The sequence below is a fragment of the Fukomys damarensis genome, unplaced genomic scaffold, assembly GCF_012274545.1.
Source record: "Fukomys damarensis isolate Sample0158 unplaced genomic scaffold, DMR_v1.0_HiC HiC_scaffold_1, whole genome shotgun sequence".
Taxonomy (NCBI): domain Eukaryota; kingdom Metazoa; phylum Chordata; class Mammalia; order Rodentia; family Bathyergidae; genus Fukomys; species Fukomys damarensis.
In genome coordinates, this window is record NW_022900913.1 from 2,273,848 (window position 1) to 2,298,862 (window position 25,015).

The window sequence follows — 25,015 nt, forward strand, 5'->3', positions numbered from 1 at the left end:
GAGTGGGCAGTCGGCACCTCGGGAGTCTGGCCTGGCCCTCATTCCCTCTCGGCTCTGGAGAAGGCTGCCCCTGGAGGTGTCCTATGGTTGCACTTGTCCTGCTCTGCGACCAGCCCTCGAGCAGAGTGACCGTGGCCAGGGCAGGCTGCATGCACAAGGTCCCCACACAGGGGCAGCAAGTGGTACCATGGCACCCACCACGTGCTTACCACACATGGGAAGGCAAACTGGCAAACAGATTCAGGGGAACGACTGCAAAGAAGTGCAGGGCAGTTTTTTATTGTTTTCAATGGAAGACATGTAATTTCGGAGCTATTTACTACTTAGTCTTTATTGATTACATGGAATTCAGACTCCACATGACAAGGTTAAATGCCAGAGATGCACCTGTGTGAGAAGATTTAACAAGACCCTTAGGAAGCTTATGGCATCCAAGTCGAACTCTTTGCAGAGAATATACAAGATGGAAATACCGGAAATTCGGGGGAAATGACCCCTAGTCAGAAAGCAGGGGAAACAGTGGCACAGGGAGAAGACCAAATGCTGAAATCGACCGACACAGCTGTGAAGAGAGTGAGTGTCCTTCCGCAGTGGCCGGCCAGGCCCGGGAGACGACAGACAGCGGGCTGAGCAGAGGCCTCTCGACAGAGAAGGGCGAGAGGCTCCTGCAACAGACACCGTGCTGTGTGGGACCTGAGATCAGCACAGACGAGCAGTGTGAGTTGTGTGCTTCGTCAGGGGACACTGGGGCCCGCGGTGTGTCACATGCTGGGCATGCGCAAGGCACAGGCTCACATTCCATGTGTGTAAGCACGTGCAAAGGAAGACACCAGGCAACCATTCCAGGTGCTGTAAGCAAAATAAAGTGTACAGGAATCAAAGGTTATAAAGGTTGCTATTTCACATAGTGAGTTCTTAGAAGCACACACTGACCAATGACGAACAAGGAATGACAAGAATGGAATCCATGCATGGAAACACCTCACCCTTCCTTCCTGCCTCTCTCCCTCCCTCCTTTTCCTTCACTTTTTGAGAGAGTCTCACTTCTTGCCCATGGTGACCTTGACCCTACTAGACTGAAGGGATCCTCCTGCCTCAGCCTGCGTGGGACTGCACACCTGGCTTAGGGTACCACTTTTAATTCATTCTCCTCTGCCTTCCCCACGCATGCCCTGCACTAGCTGAATGTTCACTTTGGGAAAGGCAGTGTGGCTCTGTGGCAGGAAGTGGCTAGTGCCTTCCCAAGGACAGCAGGCGACACCTGGGGAGCGGGAGGGCGGCTCTTTCCTCGCTGTCTCGCGTGCCCTCCCAGGGAAGCACAGAGGCTGACCTCCCTGGCTTTGGCCTTCACAGGAAACAAGCAGGGCACGCTCTTGGGATCGGCCACAGTGAGCCCCTGCACTGCCATGTGCGTGCTGTCACGAGGCAGCACATGCAGACACCTGCGTGTGGGCCTCTCACAGGGCTCCATCTTGGCCTGCTGCCCTGCCATCCGGCCGCTGTGCCCTGCCTACCCTTACTCCATGTCCACTCCCTGCTAGAGTCCGTATCCCTGTGTGAGGAGCTCTCCAAAGGGTGCTAAGCTCAGCACCAAGCTGGCCATTTTCCAGTGTCCTGGAAGGCAAAGACTGCGAATAGGGGCTCCAGTGAACAGTGCAGACAGGCAGATCTCCAAGAGATCCATTCCGTAGAGAGAATGCGGGGTTTGGGGACTCAGGAGGGTGTCTCCGTGACAGTGGGTAGACAGGGACATCTGACTGTATTCCTAGGGAGCTTGTCCTCAGAACTAGGCCTGAGTGACCCCATGCCATGTTCTAAAGCCCTGCTGGGCCTGGGGAAACATCCTGATGCCCCTCTGCAGCTGGACTTTCTGGCCCAAGGCAGAATGTTTGGGTAGTCATCGGTGGACCAGAGAGGACAAGGTGAGGCCCACGGAGCTCGCAGCCTGCTGGGCTCTGGGAAGGAGCTTTCCCTGGTCAGCATGGGTCCTCTCTCTCCAGCTCACAGTGTGCAGTTTCAGCCTCAGAGTGGAGACTTGGAGCCCGTGTCTCTGGCTATTGCTACCATTCACCTCCACAGCTGTTTCCTCAAAGTGCAGAGTAAGTCTTCCTCGCAGAGGCCTGGTGCAGTGACCTTGCTGTGCCTAACCCTGTCACTCAAAGCTCCCTGCCAGAGTGGCTCTTCACCTGCAGTCCCCAGGAGGCCAGGTGCTCCCCAGACCTCTTCTCCCTGGCCTGGGCGGTGCAGTGCGTCGGGGTCAGTCCTTTGTACTTTGTTCTGATCTCACTCTGATTAAAGAACCCATGGCCTTTGTGGGAGTCTAGAGGACAGTGATGCAGATCCCACCCATGGGCCAGTGGACATTTTTGTCCTTCTGTAGGAATAATGTTAAATTTTAAATATGTTGTTTTCATTTACAAATTTCTCCTGATTTCTACTTGGTGTAGCATTTTTGTTAACTACTGAAGGTTATTTTTTCCTCTACCAAATATCCATTTACATGTAAACTCTAATCTTTAGGAATGATGTCATCCTATCCTAATACATTTCCTGGCCACCAAGAGTGTAAGGTTAAACACTGCGAAATGCAAACACATTAGCACAGGTTTTTGTGGTAACTAGCTACTGTGAGAGACAAGAGTAATCTCACACATAAACGATGTGGCAATTAGAGCGACCCAGATCAGAGAAAAATAGCAGAAGTGCTAAAAGACCGCATGGCTGGTGCAGGTCTCCCAAGGCTGTGGCTGAAGCAGGGAAGGAGCAATAAATATCACATCTTGGCCACCTGATTATTTTAGGCTACTTGTGGTATGAAATACGCTAATAACAATTTAAAGTAAAACGCCACCCTATGAATGTTAAATTTTAAACGCGCTGCCGACACAGCCCTGGTGTCAATAATTACGGGCCACACGGCTCCCCACAGGAATCTCGCGCGAATGCCTTTCCTACATCTCTGGTGTTTGTGATGTTTCAAGTCATTACACATGCATAACAGGAGCAGGCCAGGTTGAGTAAATTGGGTATCATTTCCCTCCTCTCTGCACAGGAGCTGAACCGGTTTTATCTCTTTGGGGAAAGGAGCTCCATTTACATCTGCCAGCTGGAATGTATAAAAGCCTAATGTCAAGAAATCCATTTGCTCCTTAATAAAAGTTATCGTAACGTCGGGACGCTTGATTTATGGAGAGGCGGCAGTCACCTCGATGGCCTGCTGCCTTCTCTTGCCTCTGGAAGCCCAAGGCAGGTCATGACATTTACACTAGGTTAGAGTAATAATGTCACCGGCTTGCGTTCCCTGACAACAGCCCATTTGTCTCATTTAAATAACGAGCACGATTGGTGGAAATTGCAGGCTGTAACCCTAACACACACACAGGAAATGACAAACAGAGGCGCGGTGAATAATAAGGCAAACCCTGACAGGTAGCACGGCCTGCTGCTACAAATGGCTGGTGTTTTGGTTCCTTGCTTAACCTTCACCCACAGATCTGATAACAGTCCAGATGGTTACGAGACAGGAGGACGGAAATGTTTCACTCGGAGTGCTCTGATAAGGACCCTGCTTCTTGGGTGGTGGCGGGCGGCACCCTCTGGATGGGCTGCAATCTACGTGGCATGCAGAGGAACAATAGCTAGAGATATCTTTGCTCTGTCCCCACACTCCCAGTAAAGAGCTCCTGAGGCCCACACAAGCGCGCGCGCGAGTGTGTGTGTGTGTGTGTGGGGGGAGAATTCCCGCAGGAAGGGTGGAAGCAGTGACAGCCCCTCCAGGGCGCCGAGGAGCTCGGTGAAGTCCTTTGCCCACTGCTTTGCGCGCAGGACGACCATGCCCGTGTGTTCTCGCAGCAGAGCCAAGACGCTGGAAACTGACAGAGCTGCTTCCTAATGGCTATTCACTGGGTTGGGGGCATTATTAGGTGTTTCGGGACAGGCTGCTCTCGTGTCTGATCCTTGTGTTACCACGGTACGCACTCAGATCTTCCCCAAGAGCCTCCTCATCCCACAGGCAGTGCCTCTGCGAGGTGCTGGGGCTACTGCGGCGCATTCGGACTGACTCACAGGCAGCAGGCGGGGATGGGCTGGAAGGGGCGGTCACCGGGGCGTGGCCTGTCTCCCTCTGCTTCTGAGCAGCACCTCAGGGCTGTCCAGGCCCCTCCACCATGCCCTTCCTGCCTTAGAGCCAGCCAAGGACAGACTGAAAATGGGAGCCAAACAAGCCTCTCCTTCCTTTAAGGCGTTTGCCTCTCAGGAACTAAGGGACTGAGAGGCCGGAGTGCTCGGCCTCTGACCCCAGGCCTCAGCAGACGCGGCGGTGTAGTCCCTCACTGCTCTTCCCAGTCCTGTCCTTTGTGAGAGTTCCAGCAAAGGCCACCAAGCACTGTGTGAGGGGCTCTGGACACACTCTGTGGGCGGCCTTGGCTTCCTGTGCTTTTTCCAGGATTTACTTGCTGCCTCGGAAGTACACCGAAAACAGGAACCGGCTGCAGAAAACCCTTCCGGGTTCCTCACACAGACTGAGCTTGGCTTGGATTTGGCGATCTTCATTCTCGTCAGCACGGATGCAAGGCGTCCGCTCTTCCTCTGACACCCTGAATTCGCCAGGACAGACGCCCTCGGTCATCATCTGCCAGCAGAGCCAGTCACACCCAGGCAGCTCATGCAGCACCTCAGGCCGCCTCCTGTTTTCCAAGCTCTAGTGGTGCCCGCTTTGAGTTGCTATTTCGAGTTGCTTTGAACATTACCCAAAGTGGCAGAACTGGGCCCGATGGGGGCTTGGCCTTCTTCCCAGACGCCCATTTGCGGCTGTTTCGAACTGTCCATTCGCCGCGCGTGACTCTGGCCACACCCTTTGTTCTCCTGTCTCCTGCTCGCTCTCCTCACTCTCCTTCCGGTCTTCAGTCTTGACTGGGTCTTGCCTCCAGCTTGAAGATCCTTCCTGCCAGTGTTTTTCTCCTCCAACTGAAGAGTTCATCAGATACGCCACCCATCCCCAGGCCTTGAGATGCCTGAAAAGAGTCTTGCCATCTGTCAGTCTCCTAGAAGAATACATGCTGTCCCTGTGGTGCCCTCCGGCTGATGCGATCGGCTTCTGCCCAGCTACCCCTGTTTTGGTACCACCTACAGTGGAGAGTTCCTCTGCCCCAGCTTGTCCTCTCTGTTAGCAACCCAGGGTGCTCAGTCCACAGCCTGAAGGCCATTCTGGTCTCATACATAGCATTACCATCAGAAAGGAGCACCGACCCCACGGCCCAGTGCATTTCCTAGCATCAGCGTCATCAGCAAGTGGTTGCAAAATATCACGTTTTTAAGCCCCTCAGGAATTGAACACCCACTTTCTCTCACCCCCTCCACCAGATGCAGGATCAGGGCCCAAAGTTCAGCTCCCTCCCGAAGTCTTTCCCTGGGGGTCTTGGCCCCATGGCAGTGCTCATGTGGCTGTCACCTGGAACCCTGTGCTCAGGGAAGATGAAGAGAGGTGGTGAGGAGGGACAGGCAGTCTGAAGGAGGAAGGACCGTGCAGTGCTGGAACAGATACTTTCAGCCTCTCCAGGGCTCAGGGTATGGTGTCTACATGGCCCGTCACCATTCAGGACGTTCTGTTGACCTTGTATTCACCTGAAATGCGGTTGTTTCCTCCGACCTATAACCTGTCGGTCTCCACAGACAGAGCCTGAGCTCCTTGTCCCTGCTGCAGCCCATCAGTATCACGCAGGAGAGTCAGCACTGACTAGGACACCTGGGTCATGCTTTGGGCTGGGGCTCTTTGTGTCCTCAGTGCCTCAGCCTGCTGGGGGCAGAAGCCTTTTTAATTCCTGGCAGTGTCACTTGCCGGCAGAAGCAAGAGGAGAGCAGATGGTTGACAGGTTGTCAAGGGTGATGTGCACCGGGAACTCGAAGGTTACAGGGGGACAGAACCCTTGTGCCCATGAGGGTCTTGAAAGAATCTGAGGTTTGCTTGGACTTCAAAATGCAAATGAGCTTTGAAATGATAACTGATAAGAAAAGAGAAAACAGAAAGAAACCTGTGGGACTTAGAAGAAAGCCTCTGCTGGGGGACAGGGGAACTGCTTCCCCGACAGACCTGGGGGTCTGGCATGCGCCTGTAAACCTTATGGGCTCAGTGACCACCTGCATCACCATGCGGTGCTTTGCTGTGACCAAACTATGGGGTCATCCCTGGAACTAGAGGTCACTCATCCTGCCCCTTGCCACCCTATTATGATATGTGGAATTTATAAACAGAGATAGCTCTGACCCCAAAGCAGAAAACCACACAACAGTCAAGAATAGCATTGTACAGCATGATTAATGTGTCTGTACTTATCCAAATAAGGTCCTAATTATACATGAGATGTGGTCAAAAAGCATGGTGAATATTTAATCTTTTAAGAAGGACAGTAAAATCTGTATTATGTTAATCTCCCTCGTAAACGTCCCCCTGGCTTTGAGCACACTCATCCCACCATTCTTACAGCTTTCTGAAGCAGCTCTGGCACCTCTTTACTGAGTGCCTTCGGTTGTGCTGTCGTGGATGCCTGGTTGTCCTGAGCTTATTCACAGCATGTGCTTTCCGCAGTCGTACGGACTCTGGGCCAGCAGGTGCCCAGAGCTAGACTAACAGTGACAAACAGACAATGTTTTCCGTAGGTTTGAAGTGTGATTCTTGGGGATGCCCTGCCAAACTTCTGGTCTCTGGGGTGACTTCTCAGCTGTGCCGAGTTACAGTGTAGAAATCTGTTTGTGCCGGCTGTGTCGCCAGGTTTTTTAAAATTTCCGTGCAGAAGAGCATGAGACTGGCAAGGAGGGCAAGGCAAGGAGGGTCCTATCCCGTGGGCCTCAGGGCACAGGGACCCTCGGACGCAGGACACAGACGACAGTGACGGAACAGGAAAGACCCCCCCACACACAGCAGGAGTCATCTCAACACTGTCCTCACCAGGTCCTTGTAATTTCTGAAAAGTCTCTGGCAGCATCCTCGAGAAAGTTATACCCATCCTGGATGGCTGTCTGCCAAACCCAGTAATCTCAACATGATTATAAATGTCCAGGATATTAAACTTCAAATATCAGAGTTAATTATGAGAAATCTGACAAAACCCTAAACAGTGCCTGAGGAGAGGAGGGGACACCCTGCCGTTCTGGGGTTATGATGCCTGGGAGGTCTTCAGAGAGTCAGTCAGAGGCTCTGCGTCCCCTGGAATTCACCACAGTCCCAGCCCTGTGGGGAAGGGGCTGTAGGACAGTGGCTTTCCAACGGTAAATATCTCTGGCACTCCAAACATGTGCTGGGATTTTCCCCTTTCTATCCTAATGCACAGAAAACCACCAATACCTACCATCACAGTGGGTTCTGTCGAGCAGTTTTGTTAAGGTGGCGGTCACGGCAGAACAATGACGGGTCTGTGAGGCTGTGGCCTGCCTGCCACTTCTGTTCAGGACATTAGCATGCACCAATCATCATGCAGGGCCGACTGTCAGGCGTCTAGCTGAGGCCTCCCGTAGTGACACATACGGAGTTAGTCACCGGAACACTGTGTCTGCTTCCTAAAGCAGTTTCCTCCTTCCGGGTCCTGGCCGTGCATCTTCTCAGGATGGCTTTCCAGAGGAAGCGGCTGAGAGTGTGAAGGGCAGCCGTGAGCCTGTCCACCAGTGCTGAGCCAGGCTGCCTGGACAGCCTTTCAGTGGACACGAAAATCCTGGAGGAATTATGTGGACTTAAATGAAGTTCAACTTCACTGTGAGATGTCAAATACAGCGGTACCTTGGTTCATGAGTTTAATTCATTGCACAGTTCTGGGAAAGATGGCCAGGTTTGCCTGGGCACAATGGCTGCCCTCATGTTTGTCACCCAGTGCAGAGTTTGCAAACAAAACATAATTTTGCTAAATGCTTCTGTGAACCAAACTGTTTACGAGTAAAAGTGTTGGTGGATCAGCACCACTGTACCCCTTCTGGAGTGTGTACCCTTACATCCAATAATATTCTTATGATGATTATCTCATTTAATTTTAGGGGTGAATTCTTCTCTGCGATAGTATAACTTGGAGAATGAGCACTTTAGGGGCCTAGAGAAGGTGCAGCCGGAACTTTCTGGGTGTCCTAGCCATCCTTTGTATTATCTTTGGGACAACCCAGGAGGGATTTTTGTAAATCACCCATGTAAAGAAAGATAACTGGAATGTCAGCTCTGTTGAACGCATGATGAGCTCTGTATAACGACAAATCATCTTTCTTTTGCATAATGAAAAGCTCCAGTAGTCTAAGAGTTAGACATTTATGAGCCTGTGTGTGTCCCCTGAGAAAGCTGGGCAAAGGGATCACTCCTCAGGGTTGTAGAGAGATTTCTAGGAAGCTGGTGGGGCCGTGATGTCCCCACAGCCAGGCTTGTACAGCACTGCGAAGCTCTGCTGCTTAGACACAGCGCCAGGCACGGGCCTGCCTTCTCGTCTCCAGGGAAGCAGGCACCACTTCTACCCTTCCTTCCCCTCAGATCCTTCCAACTGTTTTCTGCGCAGATGCGGATGAATATCCCCTTCCTGCCCATGTAGTTTCTCTGCATTCTCTGTGCTTGGCCCTGACCAGTCCGCTTACACGAGGAGGAGTACATGCGTCTCACAGATGAAGAGAATGGCTCGAGGCACCAGGCAGAAGCAATACTGCCAGTTAACTATATTGAGATGCTTATCAGGGGCAGGTGTCAGAGACACTCGCCATCCCTGTCCCAACCCAACCCGGCATTGGAGAGACAAGCGCAAAGGATGCTGGGGCCTGGGTACTGAGGAGGCTGAACTAGTAGCAGCCCTTTAATACTTGAAGTTGGAGCATTTTGGTGTGAGATGCCCTCCTCTGACAAAATGATTCCCTCGTGACCCTCAAAATGCATTTCTTCTTCAGAAAATGAAGGTAAATATTTGGAGATAGAATGGGTCCTTGAGACATCATGGGTGTCACTCTGATGTGGCTGCCAGAGATCGGCTCTGGAGGAGGGAAGATCCGAACTGTCTCCACAAAGCCAAAGCCATACTCGAAAGCGGCACAGCTCCTTCCTGTGGTAGAAAGCTTTTACACCGGGTCAAGGTACGAGCTGCACCAGCTTACTGAGCTCCTTCTCTTATCCTGTAGATCTGGGGACGCTCCACTCTGGAGACAGAATTAACTTGGATTCCTGGGGACGTCTCTTAGAAGCGCACACACCAATGCAGAGGGGAGCAGGGTGTGCATAAATGCTGCTGATGTGCGGCCCCACACACATTCACATGCAGGTTCTTGGATCTGCGAGGTGTGGGTATGAGTGGATTTGTGCACATACTGACACAGGTTCTTAAGTGCACATTCAACTTCATCTGAAGATCATCCGATGCATTTCACTCAACTCAGTGATGAGCCAAACCAAAGAATTCCAAGTTAGCCCTGAAGCTGAGGAAGTCTGACTCTTCATGAGCACCGTGCTGACCCTGGCTGCTCCAGACTCCATGTAGCACTCGGGACTCTCATGGCAGAGTGGAGCTGCCTTGCTCTGGGATGAGTTTCTTGTTGCCCGGGTGTGTTCAGCCACCATCAGCTCAAAGCCTCACGGACCACCTGCAGTCTCTTCAGGCTAGAAACACTTCTGAAGCCAAGGCTTCTGCTAAAATCTCAACATGCTCCGAAGTAGGATTCTGGGTGTAAAGAAGTACATTTACCACCTGGAGTCTGGCTACTTCCTTAGGTCGTGAATAGCCCTGTCCTTCCTTGGTGAAATTAAAGCATGGTCAGATCTCCCCAGGCCTCATCCTCCTCCCTCCATCTGCCTTCAACTCTCTTCCCTTCTGGATGTTACTCCTGAAAGACCACTTCCCAAACTCCTCTGAGACCAAGGGGCACTCCTAACAATAACTGCGTATCTGAGGACAGCCTGCCCTCATGAGTTAAGTGCATTTTTACATTTAATTAAAATAATTTCACATAATTTAATGCAATTTTTCTTTCTGAGGTAATTCTTTAAAAATCAATAAGCAGCTTTCAAAATCTTCTTTGTTAATATCAGAGTTTCATGCATTTTTCAAAAATGTCTAAGGCATTTTTATTTTATAGAACTAAACCATTCTCAAAATAGTATCACAAAACTAGAGTTGCTGAATGCTGGTCTATAAATACATTTTATTTTATTTATCCATTGTTAATCAATTGGAAGAAATTTATATTTGTAATAGCTGTTATTAACTATAGGTAGACTAAACAATTGAAAGGTAGGTGGGGTTCTACTTCTTAAAGTATCTATGTAAAATATGATCACATATCTATGACTTAATTTGAAGAAATCCCTTACCGAAGACCCAGAGAAATTGTTATGGCTTCCCCAGTCCTCTTGTCCTTCCTGAGGCCTCAGCCTAGCATTCTCAAGAGTGGATAGGCCCCTGACTCTCTGGGTAGAGGCCCTGTATCAGGCAGTGTTCATTAGGGCAAATGAGTTTCTAGATAGGCTTAAAATGGCTGCCCCAGAGTCAGGGGTAGAAAAACACAAAATGGCTGCTAGGGCACTGGAGCCAGAGATCCAATCAGAGGTGGGAGGCCTACAGCTCACTGCACAGTCCACAACAGAAAGCTGAAGAGCCTGTGGTGGAAGTCTGAAGGAACTGGAGATGAAGGTCTAAAAGCAATGGTGAAAAGTGGAGCTCCTCCAAAGAAGAAAAGGACAGATTCCTTCTTCTTTCCCTTTTTATTCTTTCAAGGCTACCACCTACATGTGGGTTGGGACTTCCCTTCTCAGTTTGTGGCCTACCTGTTAGTCTTCCATAGACAGAGCCTACACTGTTCTTTACTACCTCACTAGGCCTTTCTCGCTCCCTTGAAGTTGATACCACAATGAACTATCACAGGCCCATGGCTTAAACTCTGTGTTTCTGAAAATCCCTCTGAAGAGAGGCTTGGAGTAGGAAAGAAAGGACAGGAATTAAGGAGTTGCACTTATCCTATCCACGCCTAAGGACATATAACTCACCAAAGGCAGTGTCCTAAGGCCAAGCTGGTCATGTCTCTCACTAGCTGCGTCTTCTTCCACTGCCTTCCTAATCCTCAGCAGGAGGACTGGCTGATAGCACAGATCCAGCTGGTCTGTGGATTTCTCCTACTTCCCAAAGAAGTCCTTTTTTATTTCTTGCACATGAGGAATGTAAGGGTATGGGCATATGTTCAGCCAGGGAAGAAGGGAAACACTATTCTGCTCCACACTTATGAGAATAGATAATAAACAGTAAATTGGGGAAATCGATGAATGTACAGCTCAGTGGGGGCGAACCTATTGCTCACATGTTACAGTGGGCTATCTGTATAACTGAGACCTCTAAAAAGTTCTCATCACTAGTATACATTATTGCAAATTTTTGAATTGTTCTAAATCTGTCACTGGTTAAAGGGGTTAAGGGACTGAAATACAATTGTATAAAAAAGGATGCCACTTGGCATAAGTAGAAAATAAACAGAACAGCAAAGATACCAGAAAGCAAAGATACCAGAAAGATACCAGTGGTCGGACCTGCAAACATCTCAATACCAGTGGCGTTTGTACCCAACAACAACACTGACCTTTAGGAAGCAAAGGAGGTAAGATTATTCTTATCTTTGAAGTTACTCAGACTTTGGCATTTGTAAAGGGCTTTAATATTTGAGAGCTGGGTCAGAGACACATTGCGAAATGTTCTCATGGTCTAAAAAATCAATCAATGCCAAATGTTTTGTCAAAACTTCACTTCCTTTTGGAACCAAACTCCAGAGGGAGTTTATCCATGAACTTGGTTTCAAGTGGACACCATCACCAAATACTATTGCACAAGTGATATAAAAATTGTCTGAACTTAACATTTTCATAGCACTATATGCCAAGACAGGCAGTCTAGGTAATGGGCTGTAGACAGTTTGTTTCTGAAAAGCTGACTTTATATAGAAACAAAGTGCGAAGCATACAGAAAGACAGCTGCCGTGCCACTTATGGTGTCTGAAGTACCACCTGTCTTTAACTCTTGACAGTCCCTAGATTCTGGCCAATGTTCGTTTAAACTTGGTACAATTAGTGAACGCTATAAAGTGAATGTTTATGTGTCTTCAAGTTTCATGTGTTGAAACCTAACCCCTAGCATAGCTAGTCCTGGCAAAGCAAATCGTAAGTAATAAAGTACAGTTGTACACCAGGGTCCTGACCCAAGGGAATTATTGTCCTTATCAGAAAATATTCAGTTTCCTCGCTGCGTGAGACATCAACTTGAGGACTCAGCCCGATATTCCCATTGCACACCAGGAAGGGACCCATCCCGAGGACTCATGGCCTTGTAGTCTCCAGGATGGTAAGAAATAAAAGTTTATAGTTGGCCAGTTTGCCCTGTGGTATTGTCATGGCAGCCTGAGCCGTGTCACAGCAAATAGGAGGCACTGGTTCTCTTGTCCTGCCTCTTATCCATATCCCTCACTGGACTGTCACTCTCGGGCGTGAGGCCTCCCCATGTCAGGTGATGGTGCACACCTGTCATCACAGTTCTCATTAGGTGACGGTGGGCAGGATCCCTACAGATGGCTTACTGTTCCACTGTGGTAACTTACGTATCATAATGAGAATGGTCTCTTCCTCAGACCGCCTCCTATGCTTCTGTCCTGCAGGCCTGTCGGCTGCTACTGGAGGTAACACTGTATGGCCATCCAAGCACCAGGATCCACCACAACAAGCTGTTATCACCTTGCAGTCCCTGGTTTCCAAGCTAGGTTGCAGAGACAGGTGTGGTGTGTAAAATACATTTCACTGGCTTCCTAAACACTTGTCATCCTTTTGCCAGTGACCTGGAAGTTCAGGTCAGAGACTCAAAAACCCTGTCGCTGCCAGTTTTGAGAACACTAGGACTTGGGCCAGAGCCCCACAAGGGCAATAATGTGGGCGTCCTGGAGTGACAGAGCTTGGGGTCGTCACAGGACTGCGCAGCACAGCATCAGGACACAGTGGCTCTCAAAAGAAGAAGCAGTTCTGCCAGGAATGGTGGTGCATGCCTGTAATCCCAGCACTTGGGAGGCTGAGGCAGGAGGATCCCTGTGAGTTCAAGACCAGCCTGGGCTACATAGTGAGTTACAGGTCAGTCTCGGCTACATAGTGAGACTCTGACTCAAAAAAACAACAACAAAAGAGGAAGCAGTTCTAATTCATGAGCATTTGGGGCATAGACCTCACACGAGGAGCTGCTGCAAACACCGGCCTCACCCTCTCAGCCATTACATCTGCGTCCCTTGCTGTGGCTTTGAAGCTGGGCGCTCTTGGAGGTGCTGTTCCATAGCCTCATCAGTGACACACAGGGAAAGGAAGAGAACAAGGCAAGTGCTGCCTATTCTGGGCCACATTTGCAACCTCAGGCAGAGCCCCTGGGAAGCATCGTCATGTACACAGAGCTCGGCTCAATCGCAGGCTCACCACAGCGATGGGCAGTGCATGCACACCCAGCCTTCCCTGCTTCTCTTTCAGTATGGAACAAGGAAGGCCGCAGGCTGGTGTCTGCCTTGTGCTCCTGCCTGCCACAGTGGTGCAGACAGCCGTGGAAGGGAGGCTGGACAGTTCTGAATCTGGCTGCACCTGGCCCTTCCTGCCCAGGGCCAGAAGGTGGTCCGGCTGCCCATTCCATGTGGACGGCATGGAGCAGTAGCAAAGTTCAGGGAGAGCAGGTCATTTCCCAAATGGGAAAACTAGCTGGGAAGTAAGCCCGGGCTCCTCTGGTACCAGTGTGGTTCTTCACAACATCCCGACCTGTTCAGAGACAGAAGAGACAGTGCCCAGAGCACCACTGACAAGCTCCCACGTCTCCACACTTGCAGTGCTGAGAGTTTTAGGAACTTGCCTGTAGCTCATGCCTTTCCCTCGACATTAAAAGCACCGCATGTGGGCCGCAGTGCAGCCCGTCTCTGGCAGGAAGGCTGTGGCGGGGGAGCAAGATGCCATGGCATGGGTGTCCAGGAACCCAAAGGTGGCCTGGGAGGCCTGAACCGGGGACAGAGAATTCCAGCTGGGAGGAGGTCTAAGGGCCCCAGTCAGGATTAAAGGGAGTCTGGAATCAGATCACTTTTGTGGATTTAAGCCACACTTAGTGAAACAAACCAAGCTTACTGGGAATACCAGCAGGACCTCTAGCAGGAGCCCAAGTCCAGCCATGCTCCTGAGCAGCCGAACACAATGGGGCCTGGATAGCGTCTTTCCTCAGCTGCCGACTGACTTCTTGACAGAGCAGGGAGCTTGGGTGGGTTCAGAGCCTGCACGGACATGGGAAGACTTCTGTGGAAAATGAGAGGGAGGGTGGTGTGGACGACTGTTTAAACAAGCCATCAGCCCGGTGAGGCCCACGCCTGGAGTCTGACGCACCAGCATGGTTATTGATGAGAAAAGTGGCTTTGACAAGTTCAAGGTTCCGCAAAACCAACTCTTCAAGCAGTCGGAGGTACTAGGTGTGAGGAGGGGTGTGAGACGCTGACACTGGAGGACGACAGGAAGCAGGCCTGCTGGGTGGTGTCCCGGGAGGCCCGTCCGCTGGATTTCTGCAGAAGGCTCCCTCCGTTTTCTGTTTCTCGTTTTTCTTTGTGTTCTTTCTTCCCATCCCCTTCCGTCCCTCCTCCTCTCCCTCTCCCTTTCTTTCTCCCCACTGTTTCTCTCCTTCCCCTCTTTCCTTATCTCCTGTTAGTTTTGAGAATAAGATCCTTTCATCTGGCCTTGCAACCTGTCACACATTCGTATGTGACCCTGAAATGAGTTCAGCTCCCAAACATTTGGCCTATAAATTCACTCACCGCTTAACCCGTCACGAAGGCCATTCATACTCCTGGGCTGCCTCCTAGTTAACACTCAGTCCGTGCAGGGAGAGAATGACAAAGATGGCTCTGGGTGTAATCACGCTGAACTATTTCACTCTGACATCTGTTCCATAAGAAGAAATTATAGCTAAGTATAGAAAAAAGGACAAACATGCTCCACGTTGGTGAGTAAGGGCCACATGTACCACAGCAAATATCACTCCTAAGCATGTTTTCATAACCTGCTGAATTTTCTACAAACAGTGCTCAGAAGCACTGAACACTAGAGGACCCCACGGTAGGCTCTCAGCAGCACACAACTGGCTGAATGGTGATGCCCAACACGGACTGCTTCCACTATTTTGCTAGCAAGCAACCAGCACACACACTCATATGCATCCGTGCACACACACATTTTATATACACGGTTATATGTATGAGATGTGATTGAAGAATGACAGCGAATGTTTAAATGTAAAAATGTATTACAGTAGAAGACACGCTGCCATTAATCTCTCACAAACGCTCCCCTCCCTTGGAATACGTGCGTGTCATCATTCTTGTCACTGGCTGAAGCTGCTCCACGGTCCTATTTCCTGAGTGTGCTCAGGTGCACTGCTGTGGCTGCCTTGATGTTCTGATCTGATTCAAAACTGTCACCTTTCATTCTCATTCTCCCTTCTGAGGAAGCGCCAGAAGTCACATGGTGCTGTATCTGATGACAAAGGTGGTGAGGACACAGCGTGATGTTTTTAGGAGCTGCCTTTCGGCTGGGTGGCGCTCAGCAGCAGCATTCACAGTAATTTTCATTCCATCTTATAAAGACACTCATGAAAGAGGACCTCCAGAAGTGCTCCAGAAAGTAACAAGAAGAGTGAAATGTGTGTTCAAAGTAAGGGGGGGGTAATTTGAGGAGAATTAATGGCAATGTATCTTTTACTGTAAATGCCTCCAAAAGTAAACATTCACCATATATTTTGATCATTCTATCTATCTATCTATCTATCTATCTATCTATCTATCTATATATCTATCTATCTATGTATATATGCTCAAAACAAGACAGTCACCAGCAGCCCACTGTTTCTTAGGTCCATGGCAGGGAATAAATTTTGTTACTTGCGCTGCCCTTGGGCTCATTTGCTGCTGGCCAGACACGCCCTGCTGTTCCAACACTGAGGAGGACAAGAGTCTCCCTCTCAGCATCTGTGAACCTCCATGTACACATTTCTAAGCTGTACCTTATTTTCAATCCGCCAGCTTTTCCTTTAGCAGGATGTACACGTATGAGCACTTCCTCCTGTTAAATGAGTGCACAGCCTCAGATGACCAGGGCAGCTTCACACCCAGGACCAAGACAGAGCTGGTCCTGAGCTGGTGGGAAGGAGGTTGAGAGAGTACAGGCTGTGCCGGAGCTCTGAAGGTTAGAGAGCTAAGGAAACCATCAAGTGCTATGGGAGAACAGGATTCAGATCACCCCAACTGGGGAAGGACCCCAGAAGGAAGACAGGTGGAGCAGCGCAAAGATGAGAAATCAAATCATACAGAAACATCACTGAAGTGTAAAACAAGGAAGATTTTTTTTTTAATTGCTCAAATGTTTGAAAAGCAGAGCCATCAATGAGAAGCTACCAGGACACATCAAAAGGAAGCCAGCACGCACTCCAGAGCCTCGCTGGTGACAACTGCGAATACTGATGAACTGGTTTCCCATCTGACTTTTAGCATTTGCTCTTTGGTGATCTTTCTTCTGATCTCCTGAGCAAGCAAAGAAGAAACTGTGTGGCAGGAGCTCTGAGGGGCTTTTTCCTCACTCACGTCACACCTCGATCCCGGCGATAACGTGAAGTGAAGATTGAAAGATGATTGAAAACTCCTATGAAAATATCAGATCTGCACAAAACCCTTTAAAAAGCTGAATGTTTCCTCAATGCCTATAATTGAAAAATAAAGTAAAGAAACCCTCTGTTGTGATGTTTGTTAAAATGAAATGTTTGCACCTCCACCTCCCACCCACTTCCAGAGCTGTGTGTCCTGGGTCAGAACCCAGCGCAGTCTTTTTGACAGGGAATTCAGCCCTGCACAGCCACTTTCTCCTCTCTCTGGGACTCCTCTCTCAGGTGGGGGCCCTGCTAGGGATAAAACAGAAGCAGCAGCAGGGCACGATGAGATGGGCATGGCTCCCCTCGGGCCCACGGTGGCCCAGGAACTGGCGCAGGCTCTCAGGGGCCACTCGCCAGTGCCGGGGAGATGGGTGTTCCCGGCTGTTTCCCAAAGTGACCCACCCCACAGGTGGCCGTCCCGTGGCTCTCCGGTGTTCCCCCGAAGCAGTCCTGTGTCCAGATGAGTCAGGCTGTCCTTCAGTTCTCTTGAAGGACCTCTTAGTCAGTGACCGTTCCCCGAGGTCAGCTTTTCTCAGCGGAGCTTTCAGAGGTGCTCTGGTCCTTAGCTAAAGCAGTGCGTCCCCAAATTATCCCCTCTCTGCTACCTATGAATGATGGCAAAGTCAGGATGAAGTCATCAGGGTGAGCCCCGATTCATGACTGTGTCTTTATGAAGGGAGAGCACCCACACACGCACACACACAAGGCAAGCCACATGAAGACGGCAGTGTCGTCACAGCCAAGGAGTGTGGAGAAGTGGGTAAGGCCTGGCCCGTTCTCCCCAGAGCTTCTGGAGGGGCTTATCCTGCGACCCTTGGACCTGGGACTTTAGCTTGAGGACTGTGAGAAGCCAGCTGTGGCTGGACGTCCACCTACGTGCAGTGCTTTGTCAGCAACATTCAGTCCGCGAAGCCGCCGTACCTGGAGCAGCATGTCTCTGACGGCCATCATGGGGCACCGACTGGCTGGGACCTGGCACAGCCCCCAGCTGTGAGGATCCGGTGAGAGCCACTGGCAGCTCAGCCAGGGACTGTAGTGGGGCAGGGCCCCGGGCTCAGGGCCCCGGGCTCAGGGAGCTTCAAGGAGATCGCTGATTTCCCCTTGACTGCTCCTAGCCTTCCCTGCCTACTTAGAGAGACCCCCGGAGCCCCTCATTTTCCTTAGTCCTTGACTTCCCACTGTGACAGTGGGAAGGGAGGCACCTGCCTGTCAGGAGCGCCATGCCTGTGAGGACCTGAGGAGGAAGTCAGGCCTCCCTGTTAAATCCTCCCGACAGCTCACGGAGCTCTCCAGATGCCCCTAGCACAGAGGCTCATGGTGTAGCTTCCTCCCCAGCATCCAGTGTGTGCTTGGCCCAGCACTCAGCTCCTGGCCCCTAGAGGGTTAAACCCAGGGGACACACCAGTGTCCACCCTCCCACACCTGTGTAGGTGCCAGCCCACACGCTGCAAGTTACAGCAATGTCAGGGAGAAAAGGAAAGAGGCGCGTGGGCTTCTGCACCCATTCCTCGGTGTATGCTCGAGCGGCAGAGACGTACTGCTCTATTCTCAAAACATCTGACCAAGTGTGCTCTGTATTCATTCATTTTAATGAATAAAACATGCTTAAGTTTTCTGTCTACACAGCACTCATTTGATGCATCTCTCCACAGAGCACAGCTAAGATTTGACTGAATTATTTTCCAATTTTATTTTAAAATGAAATGCAGAGCTACACCTACGTGTATTAGTAGTATAGAAGTGGATTTCTCTCATCTCCCATTTGCCTTCTGATCTCCCTTCCTCTGTAGTGATCTCCCTTATAATCACACTAGTGTGTCTGTATTAGTCACCGGTGCTGTGTAACAAATGACCACACAGTTTTAGACCTCACGGTCTCTGTGGGTCAGGAGTCTGGGCCTGGCTTAGCAGGGTTTTCCACCAAAGTCTGGGCAGAGTACGGCCGGCTGAGCAGGGCTGCATTCTGGTGGGGAAGCGGTGTGGGCAGATTTCGGGCTGGGAAGTCCCCACTGCTTCTTGCTCTTCCCTAATAACTCAGGAGTTTCAGCAGGCTCAGGTCTCCCCAGGATGACTGCCTGCTCGTGAACTTGAAGTCCAAGGGTCAGGGAGCTGGCTCAGTTTGTCTGTGTATCTGTAACAAAACACCTTAGGAGGGATAATTTGTAGAGCAATAAAATTATTTCTCACAGTCCTGGAGGCAAGAAAGTCCAAGGTCAGCATCTGGCCAAGGCGTGTTCTCCAGCAAGGCCTGGGCATTTTCAGAAGGCAGAAAACAGATTCAAGCAGATATGAAGGTGCTGTTCACTGAGAATATAAGCCCAGGTGTCCTGCTGGTGGAGGCTTCATGACCTGATCATTTCCTCGCCTCTTAACACCATCACAGTGGAGAGTTCCAACATGAGTCTGGCAAGGACACCAACTTTCACATGACGCAGAGACTCGTTCTATCTGCAAATGCCTTCCATTACCACATGATAGAGAGAGGCACAGTAGTGACCTCCAATCGCCTTCAGCTACCTGCAGGGGTTAGGAGCCTGAATGTGACCCCGCTGACCCCAAGGGCGGGCGGTCGCGGAAAGGTAGGGGCCTCTGCCTCCACAGCCTGCTGTATGGCGATAAGATGCTACTCGCTGTGTGAAACACAGTGACCCACACCAGGTCACATATGTGCTTTACACTGAACCAATAGGTCTTTCCCAGAGGACACTGACCCAGAATAAGGGAGTTGAAGGGATCTGTGCCTAAATGTCCTAGCTCCCCGGATCATTTGTGGTGACAATTTTGACCTTGGACTTTAGCCTCCCGGAGTGTGGAAATATATTTATTTTGCTTATGAATTATCCACTTTGAGACTGGTTCCTGCATGATTCAGCCTGTGCCAGGACCGAGGCCTAGCTTTTCACTGAGGTAACACAGGTAACCATGGCCCTGTACCAGCTGCTTTTCTTTCCTATCTCACTCCCAGCCCCCATGCTGGGCTTTTCTGGTATCACTTCCCTAATGACATACCTGCCTTCTGCTTCGGACTTGTGGAGCCACCAGGACACATCCCTGAGGTGCACCTCAGTGTGGCTGTGTGCATTTACTGCTTAAGTGCAACAATATACTTCTACTCTCTTCTAGTGTGGCTGTTAATCAGACTATTTCTGCCTGAGTACATCAGGAAACGCCTAGCAGATTAGTACAGCAGAGGGTTGAGTATGTCTGTGGATGATTGACATGTAGGCCAGCCAACTAGAGGGGGAAAAGCCCACCCTGGATGAGGATGTCACCAATCAATAGGCACGCAGCATGGACAAAGGGAAAGGAGGAGGAAGTGTTTCTGTTTTGGAAGGTCTCCAGTCTTCGGCACTGGCTTTGGGCATGGGTCTTTCAGCCCCTGAGTTAAGACTGGCACTAGTGACTTTCCAGTGGGCTTCCAAGCCTTGGACAGGAGCTACATCCTCAATCCCACTTATTCTGCTGCTGCCATCTTCTAGATGTGAGTAGCTCCTGGATCCTGTGACTCTCCAAGGTGCATAGAGCCACTGCGGATTCTCGTGCCCTGGCCCTGCTAGCTGCCTGATAAACTTCTTTGCATAAGTACACGTGCACTGTCCCTTGAGTTTGCTCTAGAGGCTGGAAGGCTGAGGTCACCTTGTCAGCAGCCTGGATTCCTTCTGAGACTGGATGAGAATCAGTCTGTTCCACCTCTCTCCTGCTTTGTGGTGGCTTCCCGGCTGCCTAGATACCCCGAATCAATTCAAAACACTTGTGGCAATTTCTGTTAAATAAAAACAGTATGGTGTGTTCTCGACCACTGTGTTCATGAGATCTGGCACCGTGTGACTTCTGGCTCTTCTCCAAAGGCAAGACGACTAAGAATGGTAAATAAATGTTTTGAATCAATTCAGGACATGGCAGGAGCCACAGAGTACAATTAAAGACACTCAAGAAAAGGGACTTCCAGAACTGTTTTAGAAAGTGCCAAGAAGGATGGAGTGTGTGTGTTCAAAGTAAAGGGGACTATTCTTGAAGGATTTATGTCAATGTGGTTTTTACTGAAATGGTTCCTAATTTAAACATTTACTCTAGTTTTGGATCACACTTCATATAAACATGCACTCATTTTTTTTTATCCATTCACCTGTTGAAGGACACTCAGACTGATTTCATGTCTCGGCTACTGTCAATATTGCTGCAATGAACATGGAAATGCAAAGTCCCTAAACATACTGACCTCAAAAATTTTGGATAAATACTTGGAAGGGGGACAGCAGAAAGCTGATGCGAGAGGTATTCTAATTTTAATCTTTTGAGGAACCTCAATGCAGTTATCCATAATAATTTTACAAATGTGCATTCCCATGAACAGTGCACAAGATTTTCTTTTTCTCCAATACATCACTCTTACTACCATCCACTTTTATTATTTATAGTATCTATTTATTGAATCTAGGTCCTCACACGTTAGGCAAGCACTGCACCGCTGAGCTACATCCCCAGTCCATTTTGTTCTTTTACTTTATGGTAGGTCTCACTAAGTTGTCCACACTGGCCTTAAACTCCCTATCTCTTGCTTAGCTAACTAAGTAGCTGGGATTGTAAGCATGTGCTACCACTACCAGCTTGTTCTTCCAGTAACAGACATCCTGACATCTGATTGTGGCTTTAATTTTCCTTTCCTTAAATATTAGTACTGTTGAGCATTTTCCCATACATTTGTTTACCATTTTATGTCTTCTTTTGAGAAATATCCATTCAGGCCCTTTGTTCAATTTGTAATTAGACTTTTTTTTTCTCTTATATAGACTTGTTTGATTTCATTATATCAAATGTGTGGCTTGCAACCAGTTTCTTCAATCAGTAGTTTATCTCTTTTCTTGGTTAACAGTTTCCTTTGTTTTTCAGAAGAATTTTATTTTGATCAATCGAATTTACCTACTTTTGCTTTACTGCCTCTGCTTTGGGATTTATATCTAAGAAAAAAGTCATCATCCAGATCAGTGTTACTCTGCTTTTCCTTGCTGTATTTCTACCAGTTCCACAGTTTATTTAACCCATATTCAATTGCTTCTCAACCTTCTGGCTAAGATCAAGTGTAACCCGTATTCAATGTACTTTTACATATGGTGTGAGGGAAGCGTTTACTTTCCTTCTTACATGAGAAAACATGTATATCCAGTCTTCTCCATATAATTTATCAGAAATATGTCCAGTACTGCCCGCTTCCTAATTGTACTCTTGAACCTTGTCCAACATCCTTTGGGCACAAATATCGGGGGCCATATCTGGGCTCGAATTTCTGCTCCACAGGCCAGTGAAGCTGTGACTCATGCTAATGCCAAGGTGTTTTACTGGTCTGAGATCAGTTTGTGTGGGATGTCTCCAACTTTTTTTCTTTTGCTCATGAATGCACCATTTTTCTTTTCTTGTTACTTTGCAGTTGTTACATATGAAGTTTAGAACTGCTATTTCTATTTGTTTGATAAGTGACAACAGAATTTTGATAGCAATCACACTGTTTATATATCTCTTAAAGTAGTGTAGACATTTAAACAATATCGATTCTTCCAACCTATCAATGAAGAATATACTTCCATTTATTTGTGTCCTCTTCAATTTCTTCTTTTAATGTTTTGTAGTTTTCATTTTCTAGGTCTTTCATCTCCTTCAAATATTCCTAAACTGTTTTCTTTTTTTGAGCTACTGTAATGATATTTATAACACTATTGTATTTTCAGAACATTCAGCATTTCCTTGTAAAACCTGTATTGGATTGTGTGTGTTGATGTGGATTCTGCAGCTTTCTGTGCCTGGGGGTTGTTGTTTTTCCCCCAAATTAGGAAACTTTTCAGTCATTACTTCTATTTCTGGCCTTTTGCTACATCTTCTCCTCCTATAAATAAGTTAAATATCCCAACAGTGCTCAATAATTCCTGTCATCTTCATCCTTTTTTTTCCTTTTGCTCCTTTTTTGATAATCTTAAATATTCTATCTTCAAGGTCATATAATCTTTGTTAGCTAGGTTAAATCTGCTGTTGAAGCTTTCTATTTTTTGAATAAGAGTGTACTCATTTTCCAGATTGCTATTTGATTTTTACTGTCTAATTATGTCAAGTTTCTTGCTTTGTGTATTGCTTTCCAAATTACATTTAATATTTTATTCATGCATTCTCATAGTCCACTGCACTTTAAGATGACTACTCTGAATTCTTTGCCTGATATTTCATAGGATATTTTTATTTAGCGTCTATTGTTACTGTTAGCTCCTTTTGGAAGAGTCATGACTTCCTGAGTCCTTGCAAAACTGGTGAACTTTTCTTGGTATCCAGAATTTGAGGAGACAGTGACTTTTTCTGGCCAACAGTGCTCTATAGCCCATAGGGATTTAGTCCTGACCTCAGGTGACAAGGCTTTTCTTCAGCAGCTCTGGAGGTCTGGGTGTCTCCTGCGCAGTCCCCCTGTGGGCACTGTGCTGTGTCAAGAGCTCCCTGGGGCTTTGTTTGCTTTCTTTCTGCTTGTCCGAGGGGATGTGCCCTGCCCTGACTGGTTCACTGTGTGCTCATGAGGTAAAGCCAGGGCAGGCTTCCAGGAAAGGGGCTCAGAACCCCAGAAGCTGAGCATCCGCCTCCAGCTTTTCCTTCCCTTTGTCAATGCTGTGGTTTGGACCAGGCTGCTCTTTGCTCCCGGATGACTTCAGAGGTGGGAGGTGACACAGACATGTGGAGAATATTCCTCCTCCCCTTTCCATGCCGATTTTGATTCCACTGGGAAGGTCAAACATGTGACCTTGTTATTCTCAATAATAATTCTGGAATAATGGCATTCATCAATGTATTCTTTTCTTAAAACGTTTGCATTCATACATTTGCAGTACATAATAATATTAGCTTTAGCTAATAGGAGTCGTGCTTCTGTGAACATGGGTTCACGTGGATTGCTTGTCTGTGGTACTTCTTAGAAAGCCCAAGACTTCCTCTTCTATTCTTTTGATGTCACTCCTGAACATAATCTTGCTTCAAAGTTCTGATTTGTACACTGTTAACAGAAAGAGGTTTGTGTACATGTGTTTACCTTATGGTCTGTCAATCTATTTCTGCCTGTCTGTCTTTCTGTCTTTCAGTCCACAGATGAATCTACTAATCATTTAGGGTTACTACTGGTCAACAGGCAGTAGAAGACACTGATCACTGGGGTAATGGAAATAACCATGGTGGACCTTCATTGGAGAGGCTATTACCTGGTCATAGTGTGAAGTGAAACCAGAAGTAGAACAAAGCAGAGTCCTTCAGCTGAGATGAAGTAACTTAGGATCCAAGATGGCTGGAGTGTCCAGAATTTACACAGGCGAAAACCTTGTCACTTCACCTTGGCAAGACCGTGAGACACTGGACCTTCTCATGGCCAGACTGGAAAGACCAAGGTGTGAACAGCTGCACAGCTGCTGGTGTGGTGTTGCTGTGTGGTGCCAACTTCCCTCTCTCAGCAGCTGTCTCTGCACCTTTCAGCCAGGATTGATTGCAAATGCCTGTTTCCTTCTGGCCTGGCAGCAGAGTTTGTCAGCAGCCTTTTGGATGATTGCCAATGTGATACGAGCAAAGATACCCCGTGTAGTTTTGATTTATGTCTCTGTAATTATGAATGCAATTAATGTCCTCTCCTATGATTAAGCAGTACCTACACTTTTAACTATGATTTGTTTAGTGACATGTGTGGCCCATTTTTCCATTGGGATTTTTCTGAAACTCAGAATTAGGGACATTACTTTTTGTCATTATGTCTTTTTCAAATTTGTCATTTTTATTTTTTATTCAGCAAATATATATATATATACATATTCATAAATGTGTGTGCTCATATATATATATGAACATATCATAGTTACAAGTGTTGTCTGCAACATTTCTACTGTCATAAAATATATCAATCACCCATTTATGACAAGAATTTACCCATGATCTGTTTATTTTGTTTTGCTTTCTGAGACAGGGTCTCATCTTGCTATACAATCTAGGCTGGCCTTGAACTATGTACCCAGGATGGCCTCAGACTCCTGGTGACTCTCCTGCCTCAGCTTCCCAAATGCTAGGATAGCAGGTTTGTGCCCGGCCCTCCCACGTTCTCATTTGTTACACCATTTTTCATCACAAATCTCCGAAGAGTTTAAAGTATTTTGGTGTGTGCAAAGATAAATTAATCAAATGCTCTTTTTTATCTGGTGAAATGCTCCATTATAAGACGCTACTTGTCCTGTAAAGGCCACAGGTCACACGCATGGTCATGTGCACGCAGGAGCGCCTGGCCGCACCCTGGGGCCCCTGCCCACCTCCCGTGTACTCGCCGCCCTGCCCTG

The 25,015-nt window shown here is 48.3% G+C and overlaps 1 long non-coding RNA gene across 1 annotated transcript in view; it reads right to left on the reverse strand.

Annotated features, from left to right (window-relative positions):
• Positions 1–399: 399 nt before the first annotated feature.
• Positions 400–25,015, reverse strand: part of LOC104875542 — a 24,913-nt gene continuing 297 nt past the window's right edge. Inside the window, exons 2-3 of the long non-coding RNA XR_784106.1 lie at positions 14,794–14,920; positions 400–849 (exon numbers count right to left, since the gene is read on the reverse strand). This is a non-coding gene — a long non-coding RNA (uncharacterized LOC104875542). The remainder of the gene's footprint in view (positions 850–14,793; positions 14,921–25,015) is intronic.